Source organism: Simochromis diagramma, unplaced genomic scaffold (assembly GCF_900408965.1).
Source record: "Simochromis diagramma unplaced genomic scaffold, fSimDia1.1 OVJJ01000317.1, whole genome shotgun sequence".
NCBI lineage: Eukaryota > Metazoa > Chordata > Actinopteri > Cichliformes > Cichlidae > Simochromis > Simochromis diagramma.
The window spans coordinates 171556-197393 of record NW_024386994.1 but is presented as its reverse complement, the minus strand read 5'-3'; the positions used below and the strand labels follow the sequence as shown (position 1 = coordinate 197393).

The following is a 25838-nucleotide window of genomic DNA, read 5'->3' as shown; positions in this document are numbered from 1 at the left end:
GCATCTCCTCTTCATCACAGTTTTTTGGGCCTGTGTGTACGTCTGAGTGACTTTCACCAGCTAGTAACTGAATGTACGTCTTGTTCGCCCCTGGATTCAGCATTTCATTAAAATGATTTTACAACATGTCACCTCTCAAGCGACTGCTGTGACCGCCCCCAACACTGGTAATGAGCTCCCATGATATTTTGCCATACAGTTTTTTTTTTTTTCTCTTTAAATTCAGGCTTAGGCGAGAACTGATTGGCTGCTGAAAAAACATACGCTTGACCTTCTCCACCCTTCTTGGTGGCTTGCTGCAGTCTGCAAAGTAATGTGAATCAAATCAAGACAAAACAGTGACCATTAGGGAAAGAGACTATTACTGTATACTGATACCCTCATTTCTGTCCCTGGGAAGAAATTAGGAATCATTGGAATGTTTTATTTAACAGAACGGGTGAGAAAAATTCTGTCAGCTTAAGTTTTATGTTTGGTTTCAGGGGGTGAACTTGTTTATAATACCTTAGCAAATTCTTATCAGTCAAGAGTTTTATGATCAAATCTCACAAAAATGTATAACTGACTTTAAAGTGCATCATCTGGCCCCATCTGTGCTATATTCTAAAAATGAACCATCACTACAGTCTTTGCTTTCCAACTGTGGAATAAATAAGAGCCAGTGATTCATGTTTTTAGGGAGCGATGCTAAACTCTGGGCTCAAAGGCTTCAGCTGATAACTGCAAACTAGGCTGAATGTGTTGCATTTACAGGGCCAGGATTCAGAGATAATAAACAGTGCTGTGAAAGAAGAACAAATATCATAGCAGGGGAGTGAAGGTGAGCGTTTTATCAGTTACCCAGATCATCATGAGACTGCTCTGAATATGTTATTGGAGGATGAAATAAAGATAAAATATAAAGTTGTAGAGATGAAGTTGAGCATCAGACAGAAAAGACAACAGAGCAGCAGCTGATACTCTGGCTGGCAGAGGAGTGTTGATGACAAGCAGCCTCATTACTCTCATTTAAATGTCAGTGGCTGAACCTCAGCTCATTTGTTTTGTGCCCATTTAAAATGCTGTCCCAGGGGCTCTGATCCCTTCGCCTCCGCTGCTTTAATTGAATCAGATGATAAACAGCAGAAGAGTGTTAATTTGCAAGTGTGAGTGTGTGTGGGGGTTGTTGGCAGGGAAAGATAAAGATGATGTACTGAATCTGTCTGTAAGTGTGCTCATGTCTCTTTTGTGTTTGGGTGCAAAGCGTGTGTCTTAATACACCCCACTGCCAGTCTCACTGGCTGGTGATACAGTGTGCCAATGCAGTGAGGTCTATAAGCAGGGGTGCACATAAGTGGTCCGCAGGTGCGCATGCGCTGTCAAAATAAAAAATGCGCACCAGATAAGAAGTTGCAACGCTTGTTTGCGTACATAAGATTTTCTGGAGGAGGACAGACATTTGTTTAGAGCTCTTAAAGATGTCGAAAAAGCAAGCTCCTTTAAGTCTGTGAAGGTTCTCAGTCATCCAGGTCATCGTAGTCAAAGGAGCTTGCAAAGAAAAGCGTCTGGACTTCTTTAAGTTGCTTGAAGACGTTTCACCTCTCATCCGAGAAGCTTCTTCAGTTCCTTTAAGCAGTTACTTTGGTGTTCCTCCACCTCCAAAGAAATGTCAGAAGGAGTCCAAACCGCTAAAGAAGCGCGTATTCTGGGAAAAGTGGTTGCAGGAGGTGAGCTGGCTTCAAACAAGAGATGCACAGAGATGTGGTGCAGAATATGCCGTGAAAATCCCACTCTACCGGACAAAAACAGTGCCTTGTATATGTACGCAAATGCGCGTTGCAACTTCTTATTTGGTGCGTGTTTTTTATTTTGACAGCGCATGCGCACCTGTAGACCACTTATGTGCACCCCTGTCTACAAGTATGTGGACAGTGGTACTTTGTAATTTTTTGTAAGCCTATCTCTGCTCACCACCACAGTAGATTTGAATTCAGAAACACCAAAAACCTGAAAGGCCAGGCTACACAACAAAAATTGATGATTGCAGAATTTTTCCTTGGCATAGAAAAAACTCTTTCCTACTATCTGACGAATTTTACGAATGTGATGTGATATATCGTTGTCAAAAATTTACAATCAAGAAAAGGAAATCCTGTTTTGGAAGAAAAATATTTGGATTGATTAAACCATGACGAAAGAAACGTATGGCCTGTAGGGTGGCTGTAGCTCAGGAGGTAGAGCAGGTCACCTACTACTTGGAAGGTTGGTGTTCGCTCCGTGGCTGCTCCAGTCTGCATGCCAAATATCCTTGGGCAAGATACTAACCTCAAGTTTCTCTCTGATGCACCTGTCGGAGTGTGAATTTTAGATAGAAAGCACTTAAGCATAGAAAAAAAATGCTTGTGTGAATGGGTGAATGAGGCATGTTGTACAAAGACTTTGAGTGTTCAGAGTAGAAAAGTGCTCTATGCGAACCAGTCCACATGGAGAAGGACAGAACCGCTCATGAGTTGTAGCATGGCAGTATCATCTGTCAGACATGGTGGAGGCTATGTAATGGCATGGATGTGTATGGCTGCCACTGGCATCTTTTTGTACTGGAGACAAAACTGAGAGACCCTCAGATAAGGAGTAACTGAAGGTGGCTGCATTAAGGCCAAGCATATAACCTGAAGGGAGGAAATATAGCATTTGGTAATGTCCATTCCATCCAATTAGTTAGTCCAATTACTTTAAACTAACTATGTATAAAAAGGCTGTAATTCCAAAACAGTTAATGGAAAGCTTTTGTTAAAGCACTGAAATATAGCTGAAAGTCTGCAGCTCAGTCACAAATTGGTTTATTTAAAATGCAAATGACAAAAAGAAGAAAAACAAGTGATATCCAGTAAATGTAACTGTTGCATTAGCATTTGCATGTAATTTATTAGAGTGTGAGAACATTCCACCCATTATTTTCTTTTGATGGTTTATTTACTCACTTATGAACCTTAAGAAAACTTGTTCATCTTACTACTAATTTGGTTAATCCTTATCTGTTTGTCTGTCCATTTGTTCTTCGTCTCTCTTGATCCATTATCAACTTAGCCGGTGTATTGCTGGGTGCCGAGTCCCAAGTTTGACAGTTGTTTGGATGACTGGTTTTTAATATTTTGGCTAAAGGTTCATGTTACCAGTGTTTCTAGGTTGCTGCTTGTTCAGCTCTCCATGCAGGAGGAGAAATGCAGTCATCTTTGGCTTTGTGAGGACATTAATGCACCACCAAGCATCTTGCTTCTCAGTTTAACCATCACAGTTTAACTTTTAAGACCAGTTGCTGGAATTTTGGTAGAAGGATGTTGTCTCATTCTTTTCTCAACACACACACACATATTGACTCATGTCCATAAACGCCTACCTGCTATACTCATCTCTTGCCTAGCTTTCATTTTTGGTCTCCATTTACTGCTACAATATTATTAATTCTTCAATATCAATAAATATTATGTGTGACATGTTTTAAACTGGTGTCCTTGTGAGTAAATTGGATTTTTGGGAACCTCTGGCCACAAGAAACTACCCTGGAAGGGAACCAAACACTGAAGCTTTAAAAAGTGGAATTTAAAACGAAAGAATAATATCACAGTGACTGTAACTGTAACTGGATAACTTGCAAACAGTTATTTGTCAGTTTCTGCCTCAAACATGAATGTGTTGTTCTTTTTACTAACAGAAGTATTTTGAAATGTATCTAGTTTAGGAGTTTAGTTTAGTTTAGTAGGATTTTATGTGGATGCCACTAAGTACAGCGGGATGGAAACGATGACAAAGCATAACTAAACCCTCTTTGCTATAAATCAGTTATTCAAAACGGAGTGTGTAAATCACATTTGTAATACTATTAAGTGTCAGTAGAAATAGCAAACACATTGCAAATCAGGAACACTGCCAACCGCTCAGGGTTGTGTCACATATGCCTTCTGGCGAGGAGGAGAAATGTCATTCTGACATGCACATCACACCGCTGGAGACACTTGTCAAGAAGATGTCTTTTGCAAATTTTACTGTGCCTTGAAGTTTCAAGCGCCCCAGGTGTAAAACTGAATACCTACTTTTATAAACAAATGTTTAATAGTATTAAGTTAGATAATCCTTGTCCCTTTATTGTAACAGATTAAAGGGCCAGTTTGACCCCTTGTTCTCTTGTGTTATGTCCTGCAATAGAGAAGGGCTGTAGGTAAATATACAGGGTGGGCCATTTATATGGATACACCGTAATAAAATGGGAATGGTTGGTGACATTAAAGTCCTGTTTGTGGCACATTAGTATATGTGAGAGGGCAAACTCCTCAAGATGGTGGTGACCATGATGGCCATTTAGAAGTCGGCCATCTTGGATACAACTTTTGTTTTTTCAATAGGAAGAGAGCCATGTGACACATCAAACTTATTGGTAATGTCACAAGAAAAACAAGGGTGTGCTTGGTTTCAACGTAACTTTATTCTTTCATGAGTTATTTACAAGTTTCTGACCACTTTCTGACTAGAATGTGTTCAATGTGCTTGCCATTGTGTTAGATTGTCAATGCAACCTTCTTCTCCCACTCTTCACAAACTGATAGCAACACCGCAGGAGAAATGCCAGCACAGGCATCCAGTATCTGTAGTTTCAGGTGCTGTACATCTCGTATCTTCACACCATAGACAATTGCCTGCAGATGACCCCAAAGATAAAAGTCTAAGGGGGTCAGATCGGGAGACCTTCGGGCCACCACGACCAATCCACTTTCCAGGAAACTGTTCATCTAGGAATGCTCGGACCTGGCACCCATAATGTGGTGGTGCACCATCTTGCTGGAAAAACTCAGGGAACGTGCCAGCTTCAGTGCATAAAGAGGGAAACACATCATCATGTAGCAATTTCAAATATCCAGTGGCCTTGAGGTTTCCATTGATGAAGAATGGACCCACTATCATTGTACCCCATATACCACAACAAACCATCACTTTTGTTGTTCCAACAGTCTTGGAGGGATCCATCCAGTGTGGGTTAGTGTCAGACCAATAGCAGTGGTTTTGTTTGTTAACTTCACCATTCACATAAAAATTTACCTCATCTCTGAACAAAATCTTCTGCGTGAACTGAGGGTCCTGTTCCAATTTTTGTTTTGCCCATTCTGCAAATTCTGTGCGCCGATCTGGGTCATCCTCGTTGAGATGCTGCAGTAGCTGGAGTTTGTAAGGGTGCCATTTGTGAGTAGCTAATATCCGCCGAAGGGATGTTCGACTAATGCCACTCTCCAGTGACATGCGGCAAGTGCTACGCTGTGGGCTCTTGCTGAATAAAGCTAGGACAGCCACTGATGTTTCTTCATTGGTGACAGTTTTCTTGCGTCCACATTTTGGCAAAAATCATAAAACTTAGCAAGCAGTTTGCTAACTGTAGCATGGGAGATGGGTGGTCTCGTAGGGTGTCTTGCATTGAAATCTGCTGCAATGACCCGGTTACTGCGTTCACCAGATATCAACACAATTTCGATCCGCTCCTCACGTGTTAACCTCTTCGACATGTCAATGGCTGTGAACAAAGAGAAACATGTAAATAACTCATGAAAGAATACAGTTAAGTCGAAATCAAGCACACCCTTGTTTTTCTTGTGACATTACCAATAAGTTTGATGTGTCACATGGCTCTCTTCCTATTGAAAAAACATTGTATCCAAGATGGCCGACTTCTAAATGGCCACCATGGTCACCACCCATCTTGAGGAGTTTGTCCCCTCAGATATAGTAATGTGCCACAAACAGGACTTTAATATCACCAACCATTCCCATGTTATTACGGTGTATCCATATAAATGGCCCACCCTGTAGATCTGATTCAGCCTGCTACACTTTCACTTTTGAACATTTTTCTAGCTAAATGAAGTTGAATTTAGTTATCCTCGCACATGTCCAGATTTTATTGTGAAAGGCTGAATTATCACTTTCCATGGCCTTACCATTTTGCAGGAGTTTCTGCTGCAAATAAGAAAAAAAAATCATAATTTGAAAAATACTCTGATTCACTTTGCCCAACATGATCACCTGCTATGTGAGTGCAGCTGGCATGAACAAAGCAGCAGGCAATTTGTGTGAGATGTGATCTCCTTCAAACCCTGTTTGTTTACGCTCATTTAATTCTGTATCGCTCCGTCGGTCTCTAGCCCCATCGCCATGTTTTATTGATGATAGGAATAAATAAGCAAATTAATAATGAAACAAAAGTATGCTTCTTTTTTTTTTAATGCATCGGTGCACTGAGGCCTCGTGCTTCTTGTGTGAACGTGTATGTTGGAGGGGTAATGGGATATGCTGTGTGAACAAGAATAGAACGATGACAGCATATTGAATGGAGATGAATGTATGCTATGAGGATGACTGGCAGTGCTAACAACAGAGCAAAGCGAGACAGCTCTCTGATCCTCTGCACCTCATAGCTCAAACACAAGCTGCTCCCTGACAGCCACACAAATCAATAATTCAAAGCAATCAGCTCCCACACATTTCATATTCCTTTTAATTGCCTCCTATTGTTGATTTTAAATAGACCAAAAAAGGTTCATTGAAGAAATTCAAATATTTCCCAATCTGTGGATAAAGTTATTTGGGAACTCTTTACTGATATTTAGTCAGAACAATATCAGAATTGGCTTAGTCATGTACTGCTTATTGTATTGTATTGTAAAATGTTTAAGATTTGGCAATTTAATGCTGTCTTCAGTGTAACTCATGTCCTGTGCATAGGATAGATACATAGAATACTTATATTATATGGTATCGTCTATTATGAAAACCCACTTTTAAAGTCTATCAACTCAAGTTTAGATTAGTAGAAGTTGCACTTGTTACTCGTGATTAGAAATATGAGTGGGATAAAATAATTATTCAAATTTTATTAATGTACATTTATGATCGAGCAGAGCGAGTGCGTTTGCTCTAAGGACTGTCACTCTGCCTGCAGTGAGCTCTGTTGTAAGATGGAGGCAATGTACAATGTGTTGGGTTGGTCTACGGGCTGCTCTTGCTTGTGTTGTTGTTGGTCTGTGAGCCAGGAGGGTGAAGTTAGAACATACAAAGAGCTGAAGTGAAACAAGTGTTACAAACAATGAAAAGTGTGAATACATTCACTGTCTGTCCTTTTAATGCTGTATTTTTTTGTCTTTTAAGTTTTTTTTTTTGCTGTTCGCCTGTTTGGGGAATTCCACTGTCACTTCCTGCTCTTTTCCAACCCATTTATCAACCAATCAACATTAGGCAGTCATATACATCATCTGCTTCCAGTAACGTGCAGTCAGGATCTTAGAGGATCTCACATGGGTGAAAACACCTCCTCCCCCTCTGTCCGACCGAAAAGTGTACACAGAAAAACACATTCGCAAGATTATTAATCCCACTTAAAGCTTCAGTTGCCGCACTGATCAGTAAATTATGAGCATAATCCAACCAGGCAAGCTGTGAACTCCACAAAGACTGATTAGAAGAAGGAACACTGCAGAGAGTGGCCTGTAGCTCCTGATTGGCCCTCTCCGCTTGGCTGTTGGTCTGTTTAGGGAACCCAGACCAATGACACTTGACTGGGTGTGGGGAGAAGTCTTAGTAAGCTGGTTGGTGGTTAACTGGAAGCCTTGTTTTGTGCAGGTAGAACAAGCAGACACGTACTCCTGGACATCTTTGCAATATCAAGGCAAAGCGTTGATTCAATGCCTCAAAAGCTTGTTGAGCTGAGGGACACCACTGAAAAGGAACCTTGGGAGAGGTCAGTTGGGTCAAAGGTAAAGCCACTCAGCTGAAATCCCGAATAAACTGTTTGTAGAAGTCTCCGAACCCCAGGAACGTTTGGAGCTGTAATAGCTCAAATTCAGAGAGTAGAAGGGGAAGAGTATATTTTTATGGTAATATTGTTCAGAATTAATTTAGGGATGAAGTGACTTTCTTTTTCTTTTAAACAAAGAAAATCCAGCTCCAAAAGGCAACGTGGAGGGACAAATTAGCATTGGTAGAAGTGGCTAGGGGAATCCGTAATGCACTCCTCCACAGCCTCTCCTTTAGGCTTGGGGGGTTTGATCCTTTATCAAACACACAGTGGAACTTAAACTAAGATAGCTCAGGATCCAACCGCTTAGCCCCACTAGAGATCCCTCTCTCAATAACCCAGTCATAAAGGAGTTTTTAGCACAGTTAGTTGAATAGCTCGGACTTTGTCGGTGAAAAACAAGAGCACACTGAGTGAAAAAACTTCCGCTTTTACACTCTCATATTGGGTCCTAGCGACGGCGAAGGAGGAAGTGGGCAGACAGCGTGGCGGTCAAGGAAATAGGCGGAGGTAGAACCTGGGTGACATAAGGATTATGAAAAATAAGCATATCTTTAATTTTGTCAACATGTTGTACCACTGACGCCTGTTCCTTTGACATGTGCTGAAGCATTTAAATTAGTTAAATAACAGGCGTAAGCTTCTGATAATATCTGAGAAGAGGGATGGAATACCTATTAAAACTGTTTTAAAAAAGTATCATTAAATGTTCATTACTTTAGCTATGGCAGTTTTTTATGATCTGGTTTATCTGTTGTTTAGGAGAAATTATCTGCCTGACTACAAAAAGTGCAGTGGCTTAACCTCTAAAGCCCCTAGGCTATTATTTGAAAATTTAGTCAATAACAGCTGAAAAACTGTGAGGTTAAAAGGAACAGTCCTGGAAATGATAAGAAATACTGAAACAGAATATAATTATCCTCATCACCAATCTATTTGATAACCTTTTGGGAAACTGGTTATTTTTACTCAGCTGTAAAATAAAGAGTAAATGATAGCTTTGCACTGTAACAATGAGTCAGTGACATTGATGTTATGCTATTGAACCTGTTCTGAAAATTCTCAGTAAATGAAGCACAACAAATGCTACACCCATTTTAATCATGGTATTACTGGGAAGTCTGTTCAGTGAACATGTCGCAGCTTGCCAAATTGAAAAATAGCTTCATAATAGTTTTAATATATATATAATAGTTTTCATAACTGAAGACAGTTTCTGGGGAATGACAGTGAGGGATATTTGTAAAACTAAAATTATGAAAATTTTAAACCCCCACAAGATACACAGGGGTACCAGTAGAAAATGTTTCATGTGTTTAATCAGAATGCTCCCTTGATTATGGAATCACGTATTTTAAGGCTTTGGGAGCTGGTCTGCTCAGTAGCAACACGAGGCAAGTGATGATTGATTAGCTTACTTTCAGTGTAGATGTGGTCATGTCAGAGTAATGCTTGGCTGTCTTCAGAGAGACTGCCTGTTTTGCATTGGTGAACGCATTTGTTGACTTAACGAGTAAATTCAGCAACTGAACATTTTGCTGACTTACACTCTGCAGTACAGGCTGCACAGTGCATTGGCCTCCAGAACATGTATTAACTTAAAGACACTGTGAACAGGAATATGAATCAGCTTCTACATGCTAAATGCTTTTTACTGTAAGTTTGAACAAGAGTTGGTGTTGCTGTGCACTCAGTGCCAGATATACTGTATGTAACTCAGATAACCATATTGAAAATATTGTCTGCTTCTAACTATTATCACCAAGAGAAGGAAAACCCTTGTAAAAAGGATTCTGGAAATTATTTGAAACTTTTTAACATGTGCAGCCACTCTTGTTAAAATATCTTTTGGACTTACCTATGCTGCAGTTCACACCGATTTGCTGCATTTATTTTTCACATCAAGCTAGATTTTTTTTCAAATTTGTCAGATCATTTTTTGGATTAAATAGATTTAGCCAATCAGATGACTGGCAACAATCATGCTCATAGCTCAAAATGTGCACTGGTATTAAATATCCAAATAGTAACATATTTCTGCTTTACCATTTCTCCCTTTTCTTGCCAAAAAACATCAGGACCCACTCGTCATTGCTTGTCAACTTGTCTGCTTCATTCTTTTCAATGTTTTTTGAGGGCAAAAAAATGCAACACTTATACGCGACAAGTTCAGATTCGTGGGTTCGCTTGGCAAGTAATGGCCTTTGCACAGAGAAGCTTTAATCCAGCTATTTCTCTTCAGAAAGTCTGTTGGATTAAATAAACGTCTTGATTTAAACAGAATGCCTGATTACTAAAGGTGTGTATCTTTATACAGACTTCTCTACCAAATATAGCGCTCCTGCTTTGTTCTGTTTTGATGTAAATTTCTACAGAATTTAAAAAAAAATTGTGTTTAAAGTAAACTCAGATGGTTGGCTTACACTGATAACAAGCTCTCTCTGTGGTTTCTTTCTGGCTTTCTTATTGTTCTTTGGCTGTCTCTAGTGGAAGTGTTGGGTCACTTGAGGTTCATGTAACTTTACAATGTCTGAAAAACAACAAGTGTCACGTAAAAAGAGGAGACCGTTGATTAGGGCTATCAACCTGCCTTGCTGCAAATAAACAATGTGCTGCTGTCTTTGTCCAGACTTCAGTCCCTGCTGGTTTGCAGCATTGAAACAACTTCCACCAGCACACAGCTCAGCAGCACAAAGTTCCACTTTGATATTCTTCCAGGACTTTATTTTCTTTGCTGGAAAACAAGTTCTCTCAGGCAGAGATACCCACCGGTGCACTGTGCATGTTTTTGCTTTGTTTATTCCACTGTGCATAGCACCATATAAATCTTACTTAGGTAAGCAACAGAGTATTTAAGTGTGTGGCACATCATTCCCTTTCTACATAATATCACTGGTACACCCCAAAGACTCATTCTCAATTCTGGCTCTATCAAATCAATCAGCTTTTTTATCAGAAACACCAAATGCCTCTAAGGGCACTTTTTAAATGCCTGAAGCGCTGATAGCTTCTCTAGGGCTCATCTCGTGGTCGGCGAGGCTTTGCAAACAACACATAGTGTTAATGTTTGTTCATTTAGTAACTGCTTTTGTTGTCTGATCACCAAAGGCAGTAAAGTGAGAAAACCCAACGGTGCAGCGTGTAATCTGAGTTTAACGACACATGAACAACTACAAGAGATCCCCGATGCCCCTTTTTCAATTAAGACACCAGTGAGCTGTCTCCCTAATAGACCACTTTTATTACAGACCTCTGATTCAGTGTCCACACATACGTTTTTATGCCTTCATACTGGTTTACACATAAAACACTGTACGACAATTGTAGTTTTAATAATGAGTTCTATACAGCCAAGCAATTCAGGCAAGCGCCTGGTAAAAATCCAAGATCATAAACATAAAATGCAAAACAAAAGTGATTCGGCAAAAGCAATTTGCATGAGGTTGCAAGAGATTCAAAGGTCGCATTGGGTCCCTGAGGCATCCTAAATGCAGGAACGTGTGATCACTAGCATATTGAAGTTTGGTTTAGAAATGCAAGGTATCACATCAACACAAATATTATTTCACCAGACCCAATCATACCTATTTGGACGTGTTAATAACAGTAGATCCTCCAGAGGTCACTTGAGGCCTCCATCTACCCTACCATGTTAAAAGGCTAAAGAACATTAAAACGTTTGTCTACAATCTGGTGCAAACAGTTGTCTGATTTACCGGCTTGTAGCCAGTAGCTAGCATTTTAGTAGAATGGATAAATAATATGGTGGTACAGGCTGGCAAAGAAGTTTGTGTTTCAGTTTTGGTGAATGAAATCTCGTACTTAGTACTTTTCAATAGATATCCATTAACATCCATTAACCCTTGCTGGTTAGTGCATGTATCTTGCTAACCAAGTTGCCAGCATTAACTGAGAAATAAGCACTCCTTATTTTGTGTAAATATTGAAGTTTTGGCCAAAAAGCACAACATAGCAGTCAGTGACGGGAATAATGGCGTTACAAGTGGTAAATGGTAAATGGCCTGTATTTGTATAGCGCTTTATTTAGTCCCTAAGGACCCCAAAGCGCTTTACACGTTCAGTCATCCACCCATTCACACACGTGAATGTGTGTGTTACTAACGGCGTTACTTTTTTCAATAACGAGTAATCTAACTAATTACTATTTCCATCGTTACAACACCATTACCGTTACTAACAAGAAAATGCTTGTTAAACGGGACACACACATCATGCCCCGTCACGTTACTATTTTTCCACAAACAGACGGCTGAAGCTGTGTTCAGCTTACTTGCATCTTATATCAGTTGCATGGAAGTAGCTGACTACGTAAGTAATCTGGGCACTACAGCGTTTAGCAGCTGCGCGCGCTCCCGTGGACGGCAATCACTTTCTCCCCGATGATCACTTTTTGGCATAACACCTGGAGCTATGGGGCAAAACAATCGCATGAGTGCTGCTGTTTGACTGAGGAACACTAAAGTAGTTGTGGTAAACCAATCACATGACCACTTCAAGATGGCAAAACAACAAGGTGAAATATACCAGTTTTTAAATTGTGTTGATAGGCCACGTAAAAACCAGAGTCATGATAAACAATATATACGTGTGTTTTTTCCTGAATAATTTCGTCACGTTTACTGTCTAAGGACAGCGCTAGCAAGCACTCTCAAGAAACAAAACAAAACAAAAAACAGACCGTTCGTGTTGGTGGAAAAATGCACCGTGTCGACCAATCAAAAAATGATATTGCAACATGACATTTGGATGTTTAGGAAGAGGGGGGGAGTTTTAGGAGTGACCGCGAGAGAGAGGGGGTTTTGAGATGTGAGAGCTTTGTGACGTTTAGCGTGTTTGGAGTGTGTAGTTAATGTAGTTAGTGTGTAGTGTTGTGGATAGTTTTGTGTTGTGTGTCAGAACAATGAGGCGACTGCTGAATGAAAACAGGAGGAGTGATACACCTGCTGCTTTCAGGCCTGCAGGTATCAGGCTGTGATGTTCTCCTTTATAATGGACAGAAATTATTTCTTTGGAGTGGCAAAAATCATTTTTGTGGCATTGTACTACTGAATGTAGAACACCTGATTGTTATGTAAATAGTTTGAAATGGTTATAAAAGAAGGGTAAAAGGTAAATGGGTGCAAATAACTTTGTTGTTTGCAAAACTTGTGCACATGATTTTTAAAATTGACAATTTATATTTGCATTTAAAGTTATGAAATATGATTCAATAAACATGTTTGTGGTTGTTGCAGTAAAAAATATAACTTTTTCTACTCGCAGTTTATATTTTTTTGACTGATTTTAGATCAATTGTTTTAATACAGTATGTCAAAATGAAAACATAACTGTAAATTCAGACACATGAGGTTGTGCTGAAAAGAATGATACCAAACAAGGCAGAGTAAATAGTTTTTAAAGGTGAAATGTAGAAGTCAAATCAAAAGTAGTTAAAAATGGCTAATTATACCCTGGACTCCATGGTTAAACTTTTTTTTTAAGTAACGCAATAGTTACTTTTCAAGTAATTAATTACTTTTAGAGTCTTGTAACTCAGTTACTAACTCAGTTACTTTTTTGAAGAAGTAACTAGTAACTATAATTAATTACTTTTTCAAAGTAACTTGCCCAACACTGATAGCTGTAGCCAAAATACTAATTAACAAATATCTAAAGTAAAAATAGCTAACATACTGTCTGCTTCCTTTGCACACAAGACAACGGCTGACAGTCATAGAAGAACCATGGAAAAATCGAAACCATATAAAGACTGCATCTTTATATGGTATATATATATATATATATATATATATATTAGGGGTGCAACGATATTCGTATCGATATTGAACCGTTCGATACAGTGCTTTCGGTTCGGTACGCATATGTATCGAACAATACAACATTTGTAATTTTTTTTATCAATTTTCCTTCTGACGATGCTGTCTGTGTTGAGCGCTCAGTGAATCTGTGTTCGACTACTCCGCCTAGGCTGCACTGTCGAGCGCAGATCCACTGAGCGCTCAACACAGACAGCATAGTCAGAAGGAAGAGCGCAGGGCAAGCTAGCGAGACAGAAGTTAAGCTCTACTTGCAACAGGCAAATTGAACCTCATTCAGATCTGGCGTTTGGAATTATTTTGGTTTTCATGTGACGTATGACCCTGAAGGTAAGCGAGTCATGGACTAAAGTAAAACAGTATATTGGATGTGCCATGCAATGCTCAATTACATTGGTGTGAACTAGTGTGTTAGCGCAGTTAGCTCGTTAACGTGTTTGCCGTCTAGCCCCATGCACGGAGCGATCGGCGGTAGCTCGTTAACGGAGATTTGCCGTGTTGTGGCGTTAAGGTCATTTCAACGAGATTAACCTGTAAGCACTAGTGGGAACACAACGAATATGACTGCACATTTACGCCGACATCATCCTAGTGCAAAGACAAGTGGAAGCAGACAAAAAAAAGCAAGCATGCTACTAACTTTAGCCGAGTCATTTAGACAGCTGTTAGCACATGATTCTCCTTATGCTGCTGAGAATATAGCCCAGAAGAAGCGGATAGTATAGCTTTTATTTTGGAAAGAGAAATTTCTCTGTAATAAACTCTCTTTTCCAAAGATGAGTGATTCCTCAATCAGATACAGGGCTTGCAATATCGCTAGCCCGACGTCCCGGAGCTAGCGATTTTTTCAGTCGGGCTACCAAAATCTATCTCTTCCCTGCCCGTCGGGCTATTGTAGGAAAAATATATGTCAATGCTTTTGCATTCTTTCAGAAATGTAGCTGGGTAATTATGTCATTGGCATCGGTGAGCCACTGTCAATATGTGACATATTGAAATCGCGTTTGAATTTGCGCTTGTTTTTTTGCTTTCCCTTTGCAATCGTGCGAACTGTGTATAGAGAGCGACAGCACTGATCTGTGAGTGATGATAATTTGCGCACCAATTCCTCTGACATCGTCTTATTAATCGTTAGCTTACTATGCAAACATGACAAGTGAAATCTCCCGCAGCAAGCTTAAACATGTGAGAGGTTGATCGCGCAGAGAATCGCTGAGCGTTATGTGAGTGTGTGTAAAAGCAGCAGGACATATATTTTAGTTCTGCTGAGCGAAATAAGACAGGTCAGAGTGAAGAAGTGACAGCCAAAGAAAAGCTTACCACAAAACAGAGAAGTTATGACAAATCAGACTATAAGGCAAAAAGAAAGTGCAGCTTTATGGTTTCATGGACAAAAGAATTTCTGTGGCTGCAATATGATGAGCTAAATAACCAGGGCTGCACATAAGTGGTCCGCAGGTGCGCATTCGCTGTCAAAATAAAAAACACGCACAAGGGTTAGGGTTAAATTTAAAAACTGTACTTTTGAGTTAAAATATATATTTATAATTTTAATAAATGACAAATTAAAAAGGCATGAACATTTTTTTTGTATCGAAAAAATATCGAACCGTGACACCAAAGTATCGAACCGAACCGAACCGTGAATTTTGTGTATCGTTGCACCCCTAATATATATATATATATATATATATATATATATATATATATATATATATATGTTGTCTTATTATCTTCCTCCTACACCCAGGAATTCCTTCACCTAAACTGCACAAATAAAGAAGCTTGCCTCACTGTAAACCACTACATTTCCTGCCTGTTTGCTGTATTGACTCATAACAAGCAATAATATATAGTGCACTTTAAAGCATGTAGAACATTCATCATTAGAGATTCTGCAGTGATGTACCGTACACACATAAAATATGTCTTCCAGCAGGGGTGCTTTGAATCGCACAACTAACCGGTCATGACTCTTTCGCCCTTTGATGCGAGTAATACTTTTCTGTCCCTCAGTTCATCCTACATGCCTGCCTCCATGTTAATTGATGTGAGCTTCTTTACCTCTCACTGCTCTGGGCCTTCCCCTGTTTGGGAAAAACTAGCAGGGGGTCGATTTAATGATGCTGACTTATGTGTATGCATGGCTGTGTGCACGTGTGTGTGTGTGGTGTCTGTACTTTGCAGAAGGACAAGCTTAGACACAAGCTTTATTTTTCTGCTCCCACCTCTCCCTTAGTCTCTGCTTGCCCTCTGCTCTGTATCCACTAGGCAGTGGGGTGGGGTTGTTTCTACAACCTGAGTTAAGCACATGTTGTCATGAACAAGCTCATATTACAGAAAATGTACTTGACTTTCCAATCAGTGTGACCCACAAAGTCCCTGCAGTATAATGTTAGCACTTTATAATACAATATTCTACTGACCAACGTTACCTGTTTTCTATCAAGGCTGCATTTTTTTTTTTTTTTACCTAAAATTTGTGGGTGCTTGAATAACTCATCGCTGTAATTTCATACACTCCAGGAAGAATGCAATAGGAAAAACATCATGGCTATTAGAATACGGTCAGAGTATCCTATTTCTTAAAGTTGGTGTCCTTTTACATAAACACATTGTTAATGGCTGTAATATATGCGACTGCTGTTGACATAAGATCTGTCTCAATATAAGAATTTAACCATAAAGAACATACTTATGTAAGACACACTGAAAGCACCTGACCTCTGATACAGCTGTTTTCAGTCTGTCTAGTTAGTCCTCTATTCAGGTTTAATGGGATAGAGCATAGACTATATTTAAAAGATGGACGTTGAGTCTGAAGATTGAAGCCAGTGTGCAGTTTGCTTATGCCTACATTCTTTCTAATGACCTCTGAGGGGTAACTCATCTAGATGCAAATAGAAATACAGTTGTATGTAAGTCCATTGTAAAACAGCACTTGACTCACTTGATATTTTACCTTTTTATGACATTTCTTGATAGGAATTAGCTCATTTGAGTTTATGTTGTAAATTTATCACCACTTTTTGTCCAGAAGGGGAATTAAACATAAACTCTGCTGACAAGTTGTCAACTTTTGAGGTGCAGTGTCCATGACACATGGTCCACTGTCGTAGGCATAACGTTTGATTTCAAAACAACCAAATACTGGCAGCGACAATGCTTAAGATTAAGCTTAAGGCTTCACAAGTCTTTGCTAATCAAGGAGCTTCACCTTCAGAAAGAGCAACTTATTACCAGGTTGAAAATAAGTGTTTCACTGCAATTCTTTAGATTATATCTTTCCGGATTAAAGTTTTAAATGAGCTGTGCACCCAGCATTGTGAACCTGTGGAATAATAATGTCGGTCAGTCTCTCTATATGCCTGTATATCACTTTCTTTTTCTTGTGCGAGGTCAGTCAGAGTTTATATCTGAGCACTAATGGAGAGGTGTGAAAGAGAGAGAGAAAAAGAGGGGGAGTAACTTATCAGAGGCTAATGAGGCTTCATTAACTGTAGCTAATTGGTGCTTTAACCTCTGGCTGCGGCTGTCACGATGCTTCTCTTTGCCAGCAGGAAGACTCATGGGAATCAGGGCAAAGCAGATGTTCTGTCCTCTGACGTACATCTTGACCTTGCCTTCTTCACTGACACTTAAAAAAAACCCTATTTATTCCCTGTCAGTTTGACAGACACACGTTAAACCAGCTTAATTCCTCTGAGTCAGTGTCAAAATTTAGGGAAAGGTGATCAGAGGTGAGCTAGAGAGAAAGGAAATGAGAAGGAAAGAGAAGCAGGTGAAAGAAGGCAGAAAGAGGGGGAGAGTGGAGAATGTTGCGAGGTTTTGGGTTTACATCATAATGACAGCCGGCCTTTGTGCTCCCATGTGTGGCAAACTCTTTATCAAAAGTAACTGAAGATTCTGGCTTCAATTTGGGGTGTCTGTTATTCAGGCTGGAGGACAAATAAGCAGAGCTGAATGGTTTGGTAGATTGTTTGGGGGATTGATAAATGAGTTGCTGAGCCACAGAAACATCCAACGTGAAATTAACTTATCTTCTTGTTCTCTGTGCTGTAGCAAACAAAATGTTGAATAACCTATGTAAATCTTAAGAAACATTACTTTCCTTCAAGAAAATTTTTGAATCCTCTACTTTTGCATTCAGAAATTGGTTTTCATTGACCCTCTGTATACATATACACTATCGGTCAAAAGTTTTAGAACACCCCAATTTTTCCAGTTATTTATTGCAATTCAAGTCATTCAAGTCCAGAGAATAGCTTGCAATGGTACAAAGGCATTGATTGATTCCATGATTTCTTTTTTAACTCCAATTGCTTATTTGTACTATGCTTTCATTTCAGAGTGCAATGAGACAATAAACTGCATCATTTTCAATAAAGAACTTGAAAAATTGGGGTGTTCTAAAACTTTTGACCGGTAGTGTATATAAAGTCCAGGGCTCTAGAGTGCAACCAAATTTTTTGATGGTGCGACTAAAAAAAATCCTTGGTTGCACCGGTGCGACCAACTGTTCCACTAGAAAAAAAAAAAGTCTCTGCAACTCTGAAAGTCTCTGTATGGTCAACAACTGACACACATCATGCCCCTATGGTGTGTCCCAATCAGAGATAGTCATGGGCGGGACCTCTATGATTGCCTGTGGTCCTGTAGTTGTCCCTTAGTCCTTTGTGTATACGTTTGAAAGTGCAGGTGGAAGAGAGACGTGAGTAGCTTGAATAAAGCTATATCGATTCATTAACTCCTGAATCGACTTTTAAATATAAATGTATTTTGCCAGAAACACCAGAATCTCAGGTTAAAGCTCACAAAACTATTTCAACAACCACCAAACAGTAAATGAAAGCAGGTAAACGGATTCCACAAAGACGTAAACACAGAGTGCGGTCCCGCCGACGCATCAGAATTAGCTTTCTCCCGACGGCACATACACAGACACGCCCTTGGGGCTGAAAGCCGAGAGCTCACAGATTCTGATGCGTCGGCTGGTCCGCGCTTTGTGTTTACATCTTTTTTGCGCTAGATTCTGATTTGCAGGTTTTGTCTCTCCAACCAAAATTCACTGAACCAGCAGCAAAAGAAGATCCAAACTACGCTTCATATTTGATCAATGTCGTCATTTATTCCGTCTTACTTTAGCTGTTTTGCTTCCACCACGATAAAATCACACTTCATGCACAGCTCTCTCTGTGTCTACTTCAAGAACAGTTTCCCATCTCAAATCTGTTTTCGGCATTATTCATTCGCTTATTACCCACCAGTCTACCGTTGTTTACAGGGCTGTCGGCCGCTGTCTTTTTTTTTTTTTAACTTAAATGTCCTCGGACAATGCTGGTGAGTAGCCTAGGCCTGACAGAAGTGGATGTAGCTCTGGGTAATTAGAAAAGATGAACTATTGATAAATATTTTGTTAAGTTAAGGCCTGATCCGTCTGAAATTCATAGCCAGTGGTCTGACATGGAGCCATCAATCTCTGAACGCTGAAAAAGCACAGTGTATCCAGAAAACACATTATATGCTGCAATAATTGCACTGCCCAAGTGTCCCCTCTCCCCACTGCCTTTCAGCAGCAGGCAGCAGCAAACAGGTCGTCAGAGGAGGCCAATGTGATGATGAAGTTTAACATTGTCTACAATGTTGCCAAAGAGTGCCAACGCACTTTAAGCACAAGCACTTTTTCAGTAACTTATCTTTCTTGTAAAAATGTGCTCCAAATAAAGAACTTTCTGTTGACAAGACTGTTAGTTAATCATTTACAAATCAATATTGTCTGTATAGACAGCAATCCCCCCCCCCAAAGAAAAAAAAAGGTGCACATATAAAACTGCGGTGTTAAGCGTAAATTCGGGGCGCAACCATGGCAGAAAGTTAGTCTAGAGCCCTGAAGTCAAAGCAGTACTTTGTATGTTTGAAATATGAAGTAGCATATTCATTCTCTTAAATCATGACACAACAGACCCTAAATCAATTCAGTATCGTCTTGCTGTTTGAGGCTCATTTGGTCTGTATGGCCGGTAATCAAGTGTTGATGTTAGATACTGCTGTTAATTATTTTAGCTGTGTAGCTCTTACAACTTAACTTTTCACTGTGTTTCTTAAAAAATCAAATAAAATGACCCTTCTTGCTGAATAAACAAGTGAATCAGCAGCTTGTGCATAAGCAGACATTTGCTGTTAGTAGAGCAGCTCAGCGCTCCACTAACTAAACAGAACTGCAGCTCGTTAGCCACCATTCATTTGAAAATCTATTTTGCTGGGCGACCACATTTGCTTAATTTAATTCACAGTATTTAGACTGTAATGATGTCTGACTGTCTGCACTGTTGTAAACATCATTGGCAAACAATGCATGATTACAAAGCTTTGCTTTCATATTATGAATATGTAAATGTTATGAATGTGGCTGTTTGTGTGTGTGTGTAAATGAATTTCCAGTACTTACTGTCGGTAATGACTATGACAAAAAGTGGAAGACAAATGGGGGAGAGGCTATGTTCACTGTAATGGCTGTATAGCATATATAATGCATATATAACTATCAAGTTAATTAGGATAACTTTGTATCCTCATTATAAACAATCACAACTGTGTTCCAGACGGGTGTCATTTCTTCTTTCTATATCATAAAGATGCTGGATGGGATTTTCTGCCCATCTTTAATATCCCATTAAAAATTCAAAACTCAAGAACAATTCATTTTATGTCAACTCTTAACTCATTATGAGTTGGTCTTGCAGTCGTTGAGTTTATCTGAGAAAAAGTCTTTGCATTTTAAAAAAAAAAAAAAAGTAATATAAATCAAAAATATTTTAACATTTAGATGACTCTAACTTCAAATACAAAGAGCTATTCAAATAAACAAAAGGGACTTGTCATAAAACTGAAGCAGTATTCTGGTTGCTTAAACCTCATGTTTGTAAAACGCTATTCAAACCTTTTGTGATATGAGCAATTACAGTTAAAAAGAAAAAAAAGAAGAAGAAGAAGGGCAGCACAGCGGCACGGTGTTTAGCACTGTGGCCTCACAGCAAGAAAGTCCAGAGTTCAATTCAGAACATTCTAATGTTTGTTTGTTTTTTATGTGACTGTATATCTGGCTTGAAGAGACTGCTCTTCATATTATACTTTGCTAGTTATTATTTTAGATACATTAAAAAATATCAAACATGGTACATTTAAATGAAATTGATCAATTTATGTTGATATTATTTACATAAGTAGCATTATAGTTTCCTTATAGGAATCTATTCGGTCCCTTAACCATATGGAGGGATCATTAGTGCCTACCCTGTAATTTTGCTGTGTTAACATTCCAGTGCTGTTTATTTCCTGCCTTCTGTTTTTATGTGAATTTCCATTAACATTTAAATGTCTTTAAAAAAACGTTAACACACTTCGCTGAGGTAGAAAAGTTTTTGTAATAATATCGATAACAAAGTCTATCAAAGTGCAATGGAAATAAATCACTGTAGTAGAAGCATGTGACTCACAGTGAGTAAAAGTTTTAATTTGCATTCATACGAGTGTTTATAATTGAATGTTGCTATTTAACTTTAGAACAGCTTTAGAGCCATGATTTTAGAAAAAATGTAACACAGCATTTGTCAGACAAAGAAGTAATCCACCATCAGTCACTAACTGTCCCAGAAAGGTCTTCTTTCATCTAGTCTCAAATTGAAAGTAATCATAATGTGGTGATATAACAAGCAGCCATGACAACTACCCTAAATTATTTATTCAAATATTTTACTTTTATTTAAATATAATTTCTTAGAGATCTTGCATCGTATAACGTGTCAGTAAAAGAGACATATTGGGGGGATTTGCCCTATATGCTTATTAACATGAATCATGAATTAGCCACACAGCAGTATCTGTCCTCTTAATTAATTTTGTCGTTGAATCATGAGGCTGTGACTCAGTGCCTGTCCCAGCTCGATAGGGCCTTGCTCCAACTAATAATGTGAATTTATACAGCTTGTGCGAACGTGTTTGTGTGTGTTTTCTCTAGTAGAAAAGGTCACTGCTTCCCAATTAAACCCAATCTACAGACGCACAGCCGTACGCCTTAAGGCACGTAACAGCTTCTGAGTACTCTGGAACTGAGGTGGCGTCGCTGTTCCTTTTTGTTCTTGGGAATTCCTGTCAGTCTATAATAATCTAACGGAAGCTTGTGCCAACAAAAACACAAGGTGAGAAATCATTTCAGTGATGTGAATGAGAACTGTAGAATTGGCAGGTGCTCATATCATTTCGTTTAATAATAACAATGAGATCACTCCTTTACTCATTAATCACTATATTCAAACTGTAATTCAAAGCTTAAGTAATTAATATTTTTACCCGACCTAATAATTACGTACACTTATGATATGTCTGGTAAACAAGACATATCATAAAGCACTTCATACAACTTGCCTCATTTCCCCCTATGTTTAAGTGCTTTTTATCTAATATTCATGGTAAATGGACTGATTCTTATATAGCGTTTTTCTACTCTCCCGGAGTACTCAGAGAGCAACTTGGGGTTAGTATCTTGCCCAAGGATACTTGACATGCAGACTAGAGGAGCCAAGGATCAAACCACCAACCTTCTGATCAGTAAGTGACCTGCTCTACCTCCTGAGCTACAGCCACCCCACTCTGATGGATAACAACTTGGGGTTCGCGTTCTTGCCCCAGGATACTGGAGCAGCCAGGGACTGAACCACCAACTTTCTGAGCTACAGCAACCCAAGCCTCCACCAAGGCAGCTCTTGGCACTAATTACATTTGACTGTATTTTGTATAAATTCATTTTTGTATTCCTTGTTCTTTTTAAATGCACTTTAAAAAGTTTGCAGATTTGTTGCAGATTTGCCAAATGTAAAACTGGGATCAGAGGTTAAGTGTGGCCTGATATTTGGATGCAAACTATAAGGTGATATTTAGAGTCACTGCATGCCTGTATAATTTCCTAAATGCTGCCAATACAAACAAAGGAAATTGATTTTAAGCATAGTTTTAAAATAAAAAAGCATTTTATGAAAGTTGACCTTATTTGAGTTTGGTCAATTTAGAGGTCAGAGGTCAAATGTAACAAGCACTTTCTATATGTACACGCCACACTTTTAAGAATCATAGTTTCGACCAATAAACCATTGAGTTTACCTTGCAGACCTTGGTGGATGAAAGGCAGATTTGAGTGTTTAAATGGCCCATTCGTCAGAATTCAATCAAAACTCTTGAAGTTGTTGTGTTTACAGACAGAATGACATGAATGTAAAAAGTACCAAAAGCATAACCTCCATAGAGGTAATTATATAATATTATATAATCTGTATTGTATCAGTATCATATTGACATCCTCCGTTTCATAACCAACTAAAGTTCAAGTCCAATTATTATGGAAAGGTATTCCCTAACCAGACCACTAATTATTCAGGGAGAGAACAGAGTGGGCTGAGATGTGGTGCCCACCTCAAAAGCACAGAGTACAGAGAGCACACTCTGGTATTTTCTGAGGGGAGTGTTTCGTGAGTCTCTGGTGGCATCAGTCAGCGACTTTGAAGTGGTCTGCTGGGGCAGTGTTATCACAGCAGCAGACAGGAAGAGACAGCTCTATCTGGAGGAGGTGTTTTCAGTAACCAGTGGAGGTGGTGAGAGAGAGGGGGATGATTGCCAAACTGCTGGCCATTAAGGGCAACACCTCCCACCTCTGCAAGACAACTTGTGTGTTCTGTGCAGCACCTTCAGCCGCCGCAGGCTGCTATATCTATGTATTATGAAGTACTGGGGAAGGCCCTTCGTTCCTGCTGCTGTTTAGACTGTACAGAGATCAGATTGTAAAATTGTATGCTCACCACTATCACTTTTCTTTATTCTTACTTGCTGCTACAGTTCCCGAGTTTCTTCCAGAGTGATCAATTGTCTCATTTCCTGTTTTAGTTCAGTACTTGTGTAGAGCTGTGCACTAGTTTTGTTTATATGATGTTCTGATCACTGATCACAGCTCCCATCATGACCCTCTGGATAGATAGCCCATAAGCCTGCAATATCCATCATGTCTCCAGTCCATTTCCCTAACAACATAACTCAATTTGCTATTTTTTTTTTTTTAGCTTTTTTTGTCGCCAGTCAGTACGTGATATTTTGGGTAAGAAGGTTTATTGGCAACTAAAAAAATCTAATTTCTTGGAAGAAAATGTCTATTGCCATATTCGCATGATTGCACACTATATTTTGACCCTATCAAGACACATAAATATATTGCAGGCTCTGAATACCCATACCCTGCTGGTGATCAGGTACCCTGGTGGGATAATAATCTGGCCAAAGCAGGAGATTTGCATGGAGAGGGTTTCACCCTAAATCCAGCACCCTGAGACTGTACGCTAAAAAGAAAGAAGGAGGCTGAGGGCTGGTGAGTGTCAGCTCCACTGTTCAAGACAAGACAACAAACAAACAAACATACATGAGTACAACAGGAAGATGGCCACAACTGACCGTGTGCTCAGTGAGTACCTCAGGCAGCAAAAACCTGAGAAAGAAGAGGAGCGAGGAGAAGAACCATCATGGATAGACAGCCGCCTGCATGATATATTTCACCAGCAGATAGAGCATAGGTGTCAAACTCTGGCCCGCGGGCCAAATTTAGCCCGCAGCCTAATTACATTTGGCGCGCAAAGCCATACCAAATTACTATTAGAGCTGGCCTACTGGTATTATACAGCTAATATATATATTGTTTAGTATTAAGCTTTGCTTGTTCCATATTCAGTTTTCCGGCAAAACTTATTTGAGTCCATAAGAAAAGATTCATTCTTATATCTGGAGGAAGATTTTTTTTCCAATAAATATTAATGTTAGCCCGCGACTTTGTTCCAGTTTTGAATTTTGGCCCACTGTGTATTTGAGTTTGACACCCCAGAGATAGAGGAAGTGGCTGACATCCAGAAATCCTACCAGGATGGACTGAAAGACAGCACAGAGGCACTAATTATGGCAGTACAGGTACAAGATTCACAGAGGCAGCGGTCTACCACACCAGCAAGATCCCACTTACATGCATATTGGTATTTTGATTGCATTTAACTATAACCACATTAGCAATGGAGGATGGCATATTTTGATATTATGTATTAAGTTTGGACACAACAATGTCTTTTTCATCATTTGCTTTGTCCTCTAATATCAGTCTTACTCCATCCCCAACATCCTCTGAGGTGAAGAGTGAAGGCCTGACATAAAAGCCACTTCTAAATTATTGATTGTTGTGCGTGTTTTTGTCCAGGAGAGTTCAGATTCAGAGCTAAACATGTCACTGTCCTGAAAAACTCAGTGTGACCCTCCAATTGCTTCACACAGTCCCACCTCCCTATGCTCTTGTTTTCTAAGCCACCCGGAGGTACAGGGGTACAGTCTCACAGTTTCTGAGAAACTGAAGGGATAGAAAAGTGAAAATATGCTTGAATTTGAGTTAAAATAGTTGCTGTACAATTTAATATAAAATGAGGAAAGCTCTTCTGCAAAAGTGTATAAATAAACTATGCAATGCTCTTAAAGCTCTTTAAGCAACTGTCTCTTTGCTCACATGTGCAGCACTTAGCCATTAACCTTTCTAAAGGACTGGTGAAGTGGCATCAAGTAGAACATTTTCCAAAGTTTTGACAACTTTGTAAATGTATAGCATCATGTTGCCATAGTGGCCTAATCTAAAAGTGGCATTTTTAATCACAAATTGAACCCAAGGAGCAGACACTGCCTACCATTACCACGTTTAAAAGGAACTGGTGGCAGATCTCTGGCTGAGAAGAGGGAAATAATCAAATACTCTGATTGTGCTTACTGTTCTCCAAACTCTCTTCTTTTTTGTTCTGCCTCTGGACTAAAGCAATATCCAATCATATATCTGTGAAGGTTCTCAGTCATCCAGGTCATATTAGTTTAATCATATACTTCAATCATTGATCATTAATTACTGAATGTTTCTGATCAGCTGACGGGTTTTCCTGCTGCAGCATAAGTTTAAAATGTCCTTTGTCATCAAAATGTGACAGACTGGATTTTCAGTGATGCACAATTAATAAATGTATTATCAAGAAATTACCATCCTAGTAAATGATAGAATGCCAAGTTTAAGACCACTGTGACCAGAGTAGAGGTGGTGGTTATCTTGAAGCATGTAATGAAGGTAACGGCAC

General features: G+C 39.3%; 1 protein-coding gene and 1 long non-coding RNA gene across 8 annotated transcripts in view; one reads left to right on the top strand and one right to left on the bottom strand.

Annotated features, from left to right (window-relative positions):
- The window catches only part of sorcs2 (sortilin-related VPS10 domain containing receptor 2), a 365070-nt gene that overhangs the window by 171365 nt on the left and 167867 nt on the right, over window positions 1-25838 (top strand). The gene's annotated exons all lie outside the window — the stretch shown is intronic.
- LOC120739068 lies at window positions 19071-19495 on the bottom strand. The gene is made up of 2 exons (XR_005697112.1): window positions 19396-19495; window positions 19071-19329 (listed from the first exon to the last, which is right to left on the bottom strand). It is a non-coding gene; the product is annotated as an uncharacterized LOC120739068 (long non-coding RNA).